Source organism: Phyllobates terribilis, unplaced genomic scaffold (genome assembly GCF_046119375.1).
Source record: "Phyllobates terribilis strain yellow unplaced genomic scaffold, ASM4611937v1 Scaffold_5__5_contigs__length_657084704, whole genome shotgun sequence".
Lineage (NCBI taxonomy): Eukaryota > Metazoa > Chordata > Amphibia > Anura > Dendrobatidae > Phyllobates > Phyllobates terribilis.
Window position 1 is genome coordinate 410,507,442 of NW_027362765.1, and position 14,436 is coordinate 410,521,877.

A 14,436-nucleotide genomic window follows, 5' to 3' on the forward strand; every position below is an offset into this window, starting at 1 on the left:
GGCCTAGCATTGTGTTCTACGATAAAGGCTGTGTCTGTTGCCGTACGTACAGATATTCTCCCACAACAAATGGCAGAATATTCTTAGCTACGGCATGTACAGTATTTTTTTTTTCCTATTATCTAAAGCATTTTACTAAGAAAACAATGATGGCACATGACTTGGCAAATGGATAGTAGGTATCAGGATATCCTCTTCCTTTTGTACACGTGCGTGTCATACAATCCTTCTCCTGCCCTTTATTTTGTTTTCTTATAGGTTTTACTTTTGCCAAATTATCAAACGAACACTATTTCTTTATATAATACCTGTCCTTTTATGAATTGTTTTGTTTTAATCCTACTGAAGCATTTGTGTGCAGTTTCTCATAGCAAAAGTCCTAATTGGGCCAACCCCCTCCCCCCCCCCACACACACACACAAAGAAAAATAAAAATATTCCGCATAGTAGTTGGGGTCACGGTGCATAGGTGTAGTCACAGAGGGGCATAACTCACAACTTTTAAACACAGGCAGAGGGATATTAATTGTGGTACTTACCCAGTAATTTTACCCCTATTTTGCCCCAGTTGAGGCCCCTTAATGTTGTCACTCTCTTAGGCACCTCTTCTTAGCCCCCAGAGAGTATGATCAAGTATGATGCTCCTGCAGTGCTCCATCGCTATCTTATCACAGTGCCCCCCACAAAGTATAATATCCCCACAATTTCCTATCACATAAAAAGGCCCCCCCCCCCCCGTGACCCCCAACACAGTATGTTTCTCCCCACAGCCCACCTCCCCTACACACAGTATAATGGCCCAAAAGCCGCCAACAGAGCTCTGACCTGTTTAGTGTGTGGACTGAGGCTCCTTGCAGTAGGTGTGATCCTAGTGATGTCATCGCGCCTCCTGTGCTGGGGCTCTGACGCACAGGCGGCTGAATGGTGGAGCAGAGCACAGCTTTCTCTGTTCCACCATTGGATTCCACTGCATGTGCATTCTTAGAATGCAGGTACCATTAAAATTGAGACACCATGTTGGGAGATGAGGTGGGGATTGGGGGAAGGCAAGGAGCAATGCTGTTCAGCACTGAGCCTTCCCGACTCACAGTCCCCATAGTGGCTGCGTGGTCTGCTGCTATTAGCAGGTTGACACTGCATTTTGTATTTTTTACATTTTTACAATTGGAACCTATGTGCGATATTTTGTACCATAAACCTATATACAGGGATACATTGCAGCCTTCTATATGAGGTAATAACTATTTTATATGGGGCCAACATATTCCGCAGCACTTTACAATTGAGGTAGATGTCTATAGATCCCTTTAGTGTACACTTAGATGAAAGCCTCTTAATGTGTTATGATGCTACACAAGTCATTAATTCTTACTGCATTTTAACCTTGTGCACATGATTTTTAAAGAAAACCTGTTAGATAGGGCAACATAAATCTTCTAAGGGGCAGAATATGATTTGGCCTGAGTGCCAGGATTATGTATACCCTTTAGACAAAAGTATTGGGATTCCTACACATCACATATCTACTGGAGCTTTACTGACCTCCCATTTTACATCCATAGACATTAAAGAGATGATGCGCTCCCCCCTTATTGATGGTCTGTGGGCAGGGTTTCAACGCGCGTCACAGCCCAGCATCCACCGCGCGCTTTCCCTCTCCTCTGCTATCGTTGGGTCACACCTGGCTGCAGCCGGAACTTGACGTGACATCAGCAGATGTCGTAGCAGGCTGCAGCCAGGGGGTCGCGTGATGCCTGAGCGGTCAGCGATAACGCCGCTCACAGGCAATAAAGACCACGCAAGGTAATTACGAAAAGACTTATTTACACAATTTAAATCGATGGGGGCAGTGTTAATAGCACTGGACAACCTCTTTAATGTGGAGTTGGTTCTACCTATTTTTGCTAAAATAGTTTCCACTCTTCTGGGAAGACTTTCTACAAGATGTTAGCGGTGTCTGGGAATTTTTTTTTCCATTTCCATTCATCAAAAAGAGCGTTTGTGAGGTCAGACACTAATGTTGGACCAAAGGGCCTGGTTCTCAATCTCCTTTTATCGTTCATCCTAAATGTGCTCAGTTGGGTTGAGGTTCGGGCTCTGTGTGGCCTGTCCAGTTTGTCCACATCAAACGTGCCAAGCCATGTCTTTATGAACATTGATTTGTGCACTTGGGGCTCAGTCAAGAGGAGCAGAAAAGCCCCTTCCCCAAACTGCTCTCACAAAGTTGAAATCTTTAAATGTCCAAATTGTATGCTGAAGTATTCAGATCTCTTAAGAGGCCAAGTCCAACTCCTGAAAAAACAACTACACAGGTAACGTTCTCCTGGCATTCACCAAACCAGACTCCTGCATTAGATGCCATATAGAGAGGTGTGATCCGACACTCCACATGTCACACATTTCCACTGCTTCAGAGCCCAGTGGTGGCACCTTTACACCACTCCATCCAGCGCTTGGCATTGAGCTTGGTGATGTAAGGCTGCATGCAGCTGCTTGGCCATGGAAGCCCAAGTCATTAAGCTTCTGATGGGAGCACAGTTTTTGTGCTGATATTAATACCAGAGGAGGTTTGGACTCTGCAGTTATGGAGTCAGCAGAGCATTGGTGACTTTTCTGCCTACTGCTCCTCAGCACTCGGCCCCCCGCTCTGTAACTTAAAGTGATCTCCACTTTATAGTGGAGTTGCTGTGGTTTCTAAATGCTTCCATTTTTCATTAATACTATTCACCGTTGCTTATGGAATATTTAAAAAGGGGAATCAATTTCAGAAAATTACTTTTCCCAGAGGTGGTATCCTATCACAGGACCACTCTGGTATCGGTGAGCTGTTTAGAAGGAGGTTTTCATCTACATATGTTAGTAAGTGCTGATATGGCGAGGGGCTGTGTTTCATACACCTATGGGACTAAATGGAAAACCCTAATTCAATGATTCGGATGTGTGTCCCTATGCCTTTGTATGCTTTTGTCCATGTAGTGTAGCTTTATATGATTCTGAAGTAGTGTAATTCCTGTGAAGACTCTTAGGAGACATGGTGAGAGTCCTGCTTACCCCCATTTACCCCGTATGGGTGGACGTACACGGAAGGTGGTCAGTTGGTGAGTGAAGTAAGCGTGTCTCCCCCAGAAGCTGCTTTTACATTCTGACATCCTATTTATAGCCCTATAAAGTTATATCTAACTTGCTTCCGCTTCTTTCCCTGGATCATATACTGCTGCTGTCTCATGAAAGTATAAATCGTCTGACCGGTTCTACATACAATTTACTGGAAACTGCTTCACTCATTAAGATGCAGATTTGTATAATTCCACTTATAAATAGTTGTCTTTTTGTATCTTATATTTGATTTCTTCTTACAAACTCTTCAGTGTAATAACTTGGCTTAAGAAATAGTTTTAGTTCTTATTTAATATGCAGAAATGAACTAGGGTTCCAGACAATGAGGCTCCATGTAAATCACTGATTTGGGATGGGTGCTGATTTGGAATACAGCAGACATAGTATGTGATTGGCCCATACGGTCACTTGGCGTACCTCCATGTATAATTTGTGGCATGCCACATTATGGGCATATTCTTCCCTAGAAGAGTCCCTTGTACTGGAGAAAATCCCGACTATGGCACCAAACTTGGGCATTTGTAGTTCTGTACTATGAATTATAGGGGTATGCCCACCTCAAAGATCCTATCCCAATATGTAGCAGGTGTAATAATTATAATATTAGCAAATACATCCAATTAGAAGTGTAGTCTAGTTCTTCTGATTCGCTACGTCACTTACCCCATGTGCAGAGCAGTGCAGTAGCTTAGGTATCCATAGTTACCACCACTAACTACCATGGATACCTAAGCTATTGCCATGCCCTGCACATGAGGTAAGCAACACAGCAAATCACAAGAACTATACTACATTTATAATTGGAGGCATTTGCTTGTATTATTATTATTACACCTACTACATATTTGGATAGGATCTTGGAGATGGGAATACCCCTTTAAGCCTTACAATTGCATTTCTACCTTCTGTTGTGAATCCGGAAAAAGCAGACTGATCAGTCATGTTCTATAGAAGGTGGGGGTGAGATTGTTGCTGATTAGGATGTCTAATTATGTTCCTTCTTAATATTGATTGCTTGCCTAGTCCCCAGTGGTTTGGAGGCGCTGTTATCAATCATTTCTTGTGCTGCTCCCACTGCAATGCTCTTTTTTTTGCTTTCTTTGTCTCCCAGTGAATTAGATGCTGATAATTTGGAGTAGTATGTGATGGCTAATTTGTTGAATTTAGTGTTTTTTGGGGTTTTTTGTCTGTACAGTATTTAATTTTTTTAATGAATGATTGCCACATTGTGTGTTTAGAGTTTCTCTTAGATTGTATTGGTTTAATTCTGTGTACTCCTAGTTTGACTGTTCATATGCTGAAAGATGGCAGGCCTAGTTGAGATGAATGTGTGCTGCACTTTATGTACACGCTCAGTAGTGAGGCCGTGCTGTAGAATCGGCGTCGGTGGCTTGGCTTACCGACACCACAGCCCTGCTTCATGGAATCGCTCATTTCCAACTATCATGCCTTCTAATTAGCCTGCAAACACCCAAAAGCGAAACGCTCGATCATCCGATGCGGTTAATTTTAAGCCGATTTAACAATCATCGTTCTCCGCAGCACATCATCTTGTCTAAACAGAACATGTATTGCCGATTTAATATGATGCTCTATGCGCACTGAATGATCATTCCGCAAGCATTGAATTGATGTTGGATGGTGTAAACAGGCCATTAAAGTACCACTCCAGCGTTAGTTTTTTCTCCAATAACCCCCCACGACAGCACCAAAGGAGGATGTCACCCCACCCTAATAGGGACAGGAAACACGAAGCGATCAAATAGCCTCTCCCTCTTCCTCCCTCCAGTGTTATTTCCTGTCCCTATTGGGATGAAGAGGTCATCCAGGGTGTTCTGTGCCGGCGGCAGACACCCAGCATACCTTTAAGCCGGGCAGCTGGGACCGGGCAGTTTTCCTCGTCCTCCCCTTATGCTGCTCCCTTCTCCTCCAGGACTCGGGACCCCCATCCCCACCAAGTCCGCGCCTGCGGGTAAGGTCCGGTGGGTGTCGGGCTGGAGGCCTCCTCGATCTCTCCAGCCCACTCCCCCCACCCCCACCCCCACCCCTCTCAAGGCGGCCTCCGGCGGACTCCATAGTGAAGAGACACGTGCTGAATCCCGGAAGTGATGCGGACCGCTGATGACGTTACTTACGGTGTGCGTTCCACCCTGGAACGCAGTAACCTGAAAACGGCCGGAAAGTGACGTGAGACACCGAAACAGGTCACCCTTAGGTCACTTCCGGTCCATTTAGGGACATCATCTGCACACAAAAAAAATAAATAAATAATCAAATAATCCCGCAGGTGATCGCAGGTGTTCCTGCTTCACCAATTGGACCAAGGGGAAGGAGCCTTCCCACCCCCTCCCCAGGGAAAGAGTGAGAGCTCTGAGTCCAGTCGCCTATATAAGAGCCCTGGACAGAAGACATCTAAGGTAGGACCTAATCCGTTTTTGTATTTCTATACACTGGATGGTCAGGAATCTATCTTCTCCATGTCTGCGGAGCCCAGGGCAATTCCAGTCCCAGTAAGTCTGGCACTGGGGGTCCTTTCCTAGGTGCAGGTTAGAATTGATACATTAATTACCCTTCTCCCTCTTTTTTAGGGGGACAAGGATCCTGCACCAGGAAATAAATCTAGCCGGAAGTGTGCTATATGTTCAAAAAAACTATCTTCTTCAAACAAAAAATATTTATGCCAGAAATGCACGGAGAAGACTATTAGGGAAGAGCAGACGTAAAAGTCTATACAGACTACATGACTACCGTAGCTCACATGTCCCATCAAGGGAGTACAAGGTACGAGAATCTAAAAAGTATCTCTGCAAGAATATTCTTCTGAACGGAAAGACATCTTCGTTCCTTATCAGGTCTGCACATAAAAGGCTCAGACAACATCCAGGCTGATTTTCTGAGCAGAAGGAATATCCATCCTGGGGAATGGGAACTGGACTCAGACATTTTCCACATGCTGACCAGACAATGGGGTCATCCGGAGGTGGACCTCTTTGCAAGACGCCAAAACACCAAGGCAGAAAAATACTTCTCCCTAGATCCGGACGATGTATGCCTGGGGATAGATGCATTCGCTCACCCATGGCGTTTCCATCTAGCTTACGCTTTTCCCCCAATTCCATTGCTACCCAGGACCTTACAGAAAGTAAGGACCGAGGAGGTCAAGGTAATCTTGATAGCCCCACTTTGGCCCAAAAGGAGCTGGTTCTGTGCACTAAACAGTCTAGGCATAGAAGGCCCCCTCATTCTACCAGCAATCAAAAACCTTCTCCATCAGGGTCCAATACTCCATCCAGATCTAGAGAACCTTCATCTAGCGGCTTGGCTTCTGAGTTCACAATCCTAAAAGCCAAAGGGCTCTCAGACCGAGTAATTCATACCCTACAAAGAAGTAGGAAACAACAAACTCCATATACAGCAAGATATGGAAGACCTTCCTAATAAGGTATAGACCAAATATGCCAGATCTTCGGCATCCTGACATGACCCAGATATTGGATTTTCTACAGGAGGGGCTGTAAAAAGGCCTTAGGCCCAGCACCCTCAAAGTACAGATCGCAGCGCTGAGTGCCTATTTCGACCAAAGCCTAGCCGGACATCGATGGGTAAAAAGGTTCATGACTGTAGCTACTCGTCTGCGTCCCAGAATAATCAACCACGTTCCCTCCTGGGATCTTAATATCGTCCTTAACTCCTTTCTGACCCAGGGCGTATTAGTACGTATCTGTGCCCTGGGCCTTATGGGCCTGATACGTATTAATACGCCCTGGCGATTTTGCACCGCACACAAGCGTTGCTGGTGAGATTGCCGCCAGGTGTCAGCTGATTGTCACAACTGACACCTTGTGCTATGTGCACCCGGCACATTAACCCCCGAAATGCTACGATCGAAATCGATTGCAGCATTCCAGTGGCAAGAGGAGGTAAGCGCGATACTTACCTTCTCTGCCGGCGTCCAGCGGTGTCTGAATCCGGTCCCGGATGTTGCCATGGTGACCCGATGTCATCATGACAACATCCGGGTCAGCAGGAGGCAGGAAGTTGCTTTGGTCATGCGCAGTGCACGACCAAAGTAACTTTCTCCCTGTGCAGCGCTGACAGGCTGCATGGCACAGGGAGCTGCTGCTCTCTATGCCATGCACGCGATCAGGCTGCAAAAGTCCCATAGTGGGACATAGTGTAAAAGTCATAAAACGATGTTTTATCATCATATTACCAAACAAAAAATGGAATAAAATGCGATCAAAAAGACGAATGTAAATAAAAATGGTTCCGCTGAAGACGTCATCTTGTCCCGCAATACAGCTCAAACAGAAAAATAAAGTTATAGCTCTCAGAATAAAGCGATGCAAAAACAATTCTTTTTTCTATAAAATAGTTTTTATTGTGTAAAAGCGCCAAAATATTAAAAAAAAAAAAAAAAAAAAAAAGCGGTACCGCTGTAAACGTACTGACCCGAAGAATAAAGCTACCTTATCAATTTTACCACACGCAGAACAGCATTTAAAAAAAAGCATTAAAAACAATTCCTGAATTGTTGGCTTTTGTTTATTCTGCCTCCCAAAAATCGGAATAGAAAGCGATCAAAAAATGTCATTTGCCCGAAAATACCGATAAAAACGTCAACTTGTCCCACAAAAAACAAGCCGTCACATGACTCTTGTCGGCCGAAATATGGAAAAATTATAGCTCTCAAAATATTGCAAAAACTAGTCTTTGCAAAAAAAAATGCATCTTTTAGTGTGTGACAGCTGTCAATCATAAAAACCCGATATGATTCTGGTATCGCTGTAATTGCACCGAACTGAAGAATAACGTCGTCTAATCACTTATACCGCACTAGGAACGGCGTAAAAAATAAACTTTAGGGCTGGGCTAGGGTTTGGGTTAACGTTAGGCTAGGGTTTGGGTTGGGATTTTTTTCAGAAGTAAAGAAAAAAAATATGGCGACTAGTGAGCGCAAGTACTCATTACTTGAGTTTGCATCGGGTGCTTGGGTATGCACCGAGTATGGCGGGGTCTCCTCCCCAAATGTTTTGCAGCTGTTATACAGCCAAAAAAACCTTGCGGGGATTGCTTGCCATGCACGAGCGATCCCCCGCATGGTTTTTTTTGGGTGTCTAATAAAAAAAACATGCGGGGCAGGGACTCTAGCATGTCACTTGAGCACCCGCGATAATTGGTGTATACCCTAGTACCTGATGCAAACTCAAATAGCGAGCCCTTGCACTCAAGACTAATGACAACTTATTCAATATGATGACCTAATGTTATCAAATTTTGTGTTGTACCTCTGGGTTCAAAATGTTCACTATACCCCTTGATAAAATCCTGGAGGGGTGTAGCTTCCAAAATGGAGTCACTGGGGGGAGGGTGGGGTGGTTTCCACTATTTAGGCACATCAGGGACTCCCCAAACGCAACCTGTTACCCTTGTGAAAATGCAAAATTGGGGGCTGAAAAACATTTTTGTTGGAAAAATGTGAAAATGTTATTTTTACGGCTCAATGTTATAAACTTCTGTGAAGCACCTGGGGGGGGGGGGGGTCAAGGTCTGACACTACCACCTTTTGAACCTTTGGCCTCAATAGAGCTGGATAAGTTAGCCTGGAAAACAACTTTTCTAGTAGCAATTACCACTGCCAGGAGAGTGGGAGAAATCCAGGCCTTCTCAGTGAATGACCCGTATATGAGAATCCTGGATGATAGGATTATTCTACAACTGGACCCATCTTTCTTACCAAAAGTGGTCTCAGACTTTCATAGATCACAGGAGATAATTCTACCCTCCTTCTGTCAGAACCCAAAAAATAAGAGAAGAAGAATTCCATTCTTTGGACGTAAGACGGGTCGTTCTTCACTACCTCCAAAAGACAGAGGCTTGGAGGAAGGATCAGAACCTCTTCATTCAGCCATCTGGTCAAAACAGAGGAAAGAGAGTCTCAAAAGTTACCATCGCTACTTGGATCACAAAGGCAATTGTGGAGTCATATCAAATCTAGGATATCTCACCACCAGAAAAGCTGAAAGCACACTCTACTAGAGCAATGTCCGTCTCCTGGGCAGAGAAGGCTAACGCTTCCCTCAAGCAGATATGTAGAGCAGCTACATGATCCTCGGTCCATACCTTCACCAAACATTACAAACTTAATTTAATGTCCATTAAGGACTTGGCCTTTGGGCGGAAAGCGCTTCAGGCCATTGTCCCTCCCTGAGCATGAGTCTTTGGTACTCCTCCTTTGGTGCTGTCGTGGGGGGTTATTGGAGAAAATAGAATTAGACTTATTTTGTTTCTAATAACCCTCCACGACAGCACTGGTAATTCCCTCCCAGGCTTGGTTAGCCAATAATTTAATTTGAATAAGAATAAATATAATTTGAAGCATCCATACTTGTGTGGTCCTTTATGAAAACACTGGAGGGAGGATGAGGGAGGGGCTATTTGACCTCTTTGTGTTTCCTGTCCCTATTAGGGTGGGGTGACATCCTCCTTTGGTGCTGTCATGGAGGGTTATTAGGAACCGAATTACCGGTAAGTCTAACTCTATTTTTTTTTTTTTTTATTGCGCCGCTTGAGTGGTACTTTTAAACGTAATTTCCCTTTTTCAGCATCGCTCCCGTCGTTCTCTGGCAAAAAGTGACCTGCTCGCAGCCCCAGTGTTTCATGGAGTGCCACCGAGGTCACTTTTCAATACAAATCTATCAGAGCCTTCTTCTGGGTCTCATAGACTTGCATTGAGAACTTGTTTCGTAACTACTGACTTCCGGACAGTCAGAAGCTGCGCTCACAAGATGGCGTTGCGGAACCGGAGCGGTTTCGAAAAACTGTAAAGACGCCGGAGGGTGAGTATATGACCGGGGGCAAGGGGATTACAAAAACACAGGAGTGGTGCTTTAAACAGCCAGATTTCAGCATCCATGTAGCCGATTGGTGGTTGTTTTACCTGTCATAGTTGACACTTGTAAACCCAGCATAACTTGTTATAGTCATCGCAGCGCCCATCAATATTTCTGTCATACAAAATATTAAAATCTCTGAAGCCCCTAGTGAGGGGGGCATTCACCCCCTCCCTCCTCTCTCAAAGATTTCCAGTAAAGAAACAAGAGCTTGCAATCTCCTAGACTTAGACAATGGGCGTAAAGAAGTAGGAAATTAGGTGTAGTTGGGTAGTGACAATCTTAACTAACATGCAGGCAGCTCCTTTTTGAAGTAAAGGACCCCTGCAGTACTGACGAGGATGTCTTAGACAAAGAGTTATAGATTGGACAGGTAATTGAGACAGAAAAGTTATTTTCAGCTAGTTGGATAACGAAGGCACATGTGTTTACACATATATAGGAAAGTGGAAGAGACTTTTTTTTTTTTTCAGGAAATACATCCTGGGAGGCTTTATACCCCCAGGAGAAATGTTATATCTACAATAGCCAGCCCACACTTGGGGTCTCCGAAAGAACATTATGAATATCGGGGGCTGTATAAGTTCAAGTAATGAGACATACATTTTCAGCTTCGGGACGACTCGAGGAAGAAGATGCACTTTTTTTCATAACTGTGAAACCTGCCTATAAGCCCCAAATCCTTATTGACAAGATAACTGACACTAGCTATGCCATGTTTGGTCTCTGGAGAAAGGTAAAATCCAGATGAAAAATATGGCGGCGATCTTGAACTTCTGTGATCATCCGGAGTGGAAATATTGTTAGTGTTGAGAATTTCATAAAATCCTGAAGGGCTGAGAACATCCCACAACCCAGCCCACGTGAGGTCAGCAAGGGTTAAGTGATGACCCCCCTGGTTGGGATCTTTGACAGTTTCCATCAACAATTTTTTAGTAATTTTAAAATGTTTTGCCGTTACTTCCTCCTCCCTCTTGGGCCTTATTCAGATATTTTTTTTAACTGACGTGAAAATTACATAGTATTTTTTTTTAGCAGTGTTTGGTCAATGTGTCTGTTTTTACCATCAGTGTTTCATCAATCATTTTATTGTGTGCAAAAAAAATAAAGGATAGTAATTGCAAGCTTCATCTACTCATTGCAATGTTAACAATGGACAGCACACGGATGGCATTTGTGGGATTTTTCACTGACACTTTTTTTTTGTGCATCACTTGGTCCTCGAAAAAATATGACTCGAAAGCTCAAATAGAACTCGTACAAGAAAAACAGATGTCTCAATGCAGCCTTACGTGGGGTGAATTCACATACGACTGACTTTTTGAGGGATTTCTGTGTCTTTTATATGAATAGATCTTGCAGAAATCTAAATGTTTGAAATCAAAACTGATCCCAGTCAGATTAAATTTATTGTTAGCCACAAACATTTCTACAACAAATCTGCTGTACTGAACGTGAATATAGCTTTGGCGTCCCCATATACATGAGTAATGTTGACTGACTCTAGTGATATCTACGGGTTTAGCCGACTGTCTAACGTGTATGGGGGCACCGGCCGGCTGACGGTCAGGAGAGATGCTGATTTCATACTGCCGATCCCATTGTTCTCACTGAGATAACTGGCTTACGTGTCAGTCAGTGAGTTTCTCATAGAGAACACAGGAGCGCTCTGCCGAACAAGTGCTCCTGTGTAAGGGAGTGTCGGCTCAGATGGCTATCGGCCATCTAATGTGTGTGTGACTAGTCAAAGGCTATGTTAACACATTGCGTTTTTTCAGCGTTTTTTTCTGCAGCAAAACCTGATCTTTTGGCAGGAAAAAAGCTACATCAAAAACACAGGTTTTGATGCATTTTTCAGCATCCAAAGGTTCATCTTTGCTTCCACCACAGAAGCATGAACACAGGTCAGCAATGCAAGACATGTGAAACCATATTAGCCAGAATTACAAATGTAACAGTGGGGGGAGGTGAATTGTTCAGGAATAGTTTACCTAAGGCACTGGCAGTACATTGAGTTTGTAGGACACTATTTATATTAATGCTGTGGTCTACCATTCAGTTGCTCTTGCACTGTTCAATTTCACACCTCCCTGGGCCTTAGGTATTGTTCAATATCACACCTAGCTCAGCCAATGTTTACATTTTACACATCACTAGTTTAATTAAACAGTTTTAATCCAAGCAGCCATCTCTGGTTATATGAATAAAGAGAAAATTTCAGCTCACCCCTAAGATGTAATCCCAGTCTGGCATGGAGCACAGAGTCCTCGCTGCTGCACAGCACCTGGGTCAGTGAGGAAGTGAAAATGGATCCAGCTCAACACATCACGCAATTAATTAAAATTCAACAATCTTTATTGGCAAATCCTTATAAAAATTTGTAGAAAAGACAAAAAATGGACATCTCAGACGACAAAGCATATATTATGGGGTGGTGTGTATAAAAAATGTCATACGCGTTTCGAGTGAAAAACTCTTGAACACTAGCTATGAAAGAATATTCTGACCTGGACTTAAGTATACTAACAAATAATCTGGATACAAAAAAACATGAAAGCAATCAAAAAAATACCAATCACAGAGAAGACTAGACTGAATTTATGAAAAGAAAAAGGTGAAAACAAAACAAAACCTGTACCCTGGAAAAACTGAATAAGAAATATGTAATGCAATACATATGAACAACTATGTGCGTATACATGTGAGAAAGTCCTAGAGAAAACTTGTACAAGTAAGAGCAGAAAATATCCCAAAAGAAAAAGAGAGAAAAAAAATCCATCTCTGGTTACTAAGAGAAGATGAAAAAAAATCACAAAAATAAATGAGTTTCACAAAAATGTTGTACTTGCTTTTTTTCACTAAAAACGCAGCAAAACCTGATAGCTATGTTCACACTAGGCATTTTTCACTACCCATTACGTTCAATGGGTGAAAAACGCTGAAAAAACACTGAAAGAACTCTGAAAGAAGTGACATGCTCTATTCTGCAAAAAAGCATGCAAGGCACAAAATACTGATCAAACAAAAACCAAGCTGTGTGCATGAGATTTTTGGAATTCATAGACTTTGCTGGTTCTGTAAAACACAGCTGAAAATTTGCATAAAAAAAGCGCAATGTGTGAAAATAGCGTTAGACTAGGGCTATTCGCGCAATGTGCAATATTATGTATTTGACTTGTCATTGTGCAGCTATTTTGCATTTGGGATTTGGCATAAATAAAAAGATTTAGATCTCTTAATTGTTGAGTAAGTATTGAATATTATCAGTAAACGATGCTGTGTTTGTAACTATGATATAAAAAAACACATAGTGACTTTTAGACGTCATGTGAAGCATTTACAAAATAGGGAAAAAAGTAACATTGTAGCAAATCTATTATTGCTTGCAGAAATCGTATCCCTTGTACAATTCATCAACCAGGGTTTACCGTCGCCAATAAGAAAACTGTACAGCAAGTCTAAGTGGCGTGTACGACAGTTACAGTAAAGTTGCCCAGTTTAGTCTTAGGCTGGGTGCCCACGTAGCGTTTTTCAAGCGTTTATGCTGCGGAATTTCCGCAGCATAAACGCTTGTTAAACGCTAGGTAATCCGCACCCCATGGTCCCCAAGGGGATTCCGCATGTTCTATGCACATGCTGCGGATTTTTCCGCAGCGTTTATGCTGCGTACAAAAATCCGCAGCATGTCATTTAATTTTGCGGTAGCGCAGCGGAAGCGCCGCCATTACCTTGCATTGAAACGCATAGAAACCGCGACTGTACATTTCTACAAGCGGCTTCTATGCGTTTCTATGTGCGGATGGTACCCAGTTCTGGAGGAGAGGAGACTCTCCTCCAGACCTGGGTACCATTGTACCTGTAAAAAAAGAATAAAATAACAAATAAAGTTTATATTCACCTGTCCGGCGGCTTCTCTCTGAATGCTGGCATCGCTTGAGGACCTGCGGTGACGTCGCAGTCATGTGACCGCAGGCCCTTCACCGCTCTGTCTCGCGAGAAGCCGGCAGCCGGGAACCAGACAGGAACGAGCGCTGCAGCCACGCCGGGCATCGGGGGTGAGTATAGCTTTATTTTATTTTATTTTTACAGTTCACATTGTATAAATCCATGCTGTTTGCATGGATTTATACAGTGTGACCTAGTTGTCAAGCACTTTCCAAGTGATGCTATCGCCTGGAAAGCGCTTGTCAATCTGCATGCGGAAACGCATGTGGATCCGCATGTATTCTGCAGGAAAAACGCATGCACAATCTGCATGCGTTTTTTCTGCCAGGGAGATGCAGAAATTTTCTGCTTCATTTCTGCATCGTGGGCACATAGCCTTAGGCTATGTTCACACTTTGTGTTTTTGCAGCGTGTTTTGTATGCAAATTTTCAGCTACGTTTTACAGTACCAGCAAAGTCTATGATATTTCTGAAATTTCAT

At 43.3% G+C, this 14,436-nt stretch overlaps 1 protein-coding gene across 2 annotated transcripts in view; it reads left to right on the forward strand.

Annotated features, from left to right (window-relative positions):
• Positions 1-14,436, forward strand: part of PWWP2B (PWWP domain containing 2B) — a 44,764-nt gene that overhangs the window by 25,075 nt on the left and 5,253 nt on the right. Inside the window, exon 3 of one of the 2 annotated variants that reach the window (XM_073685119.1) lies at positions 5,706-5,940. The exons of the other annotated variant lie outside the window; for it this stretch is intronic. The gene's annotated coding sequence lies outside the window, so the exon portion shown is untranslated. Of the gene's footprint in view, positions 1-5,705; positions 5,941-14,436 lie in introns of those variants that run through there. 2 annotated transcript variants of the gene reach the window in all.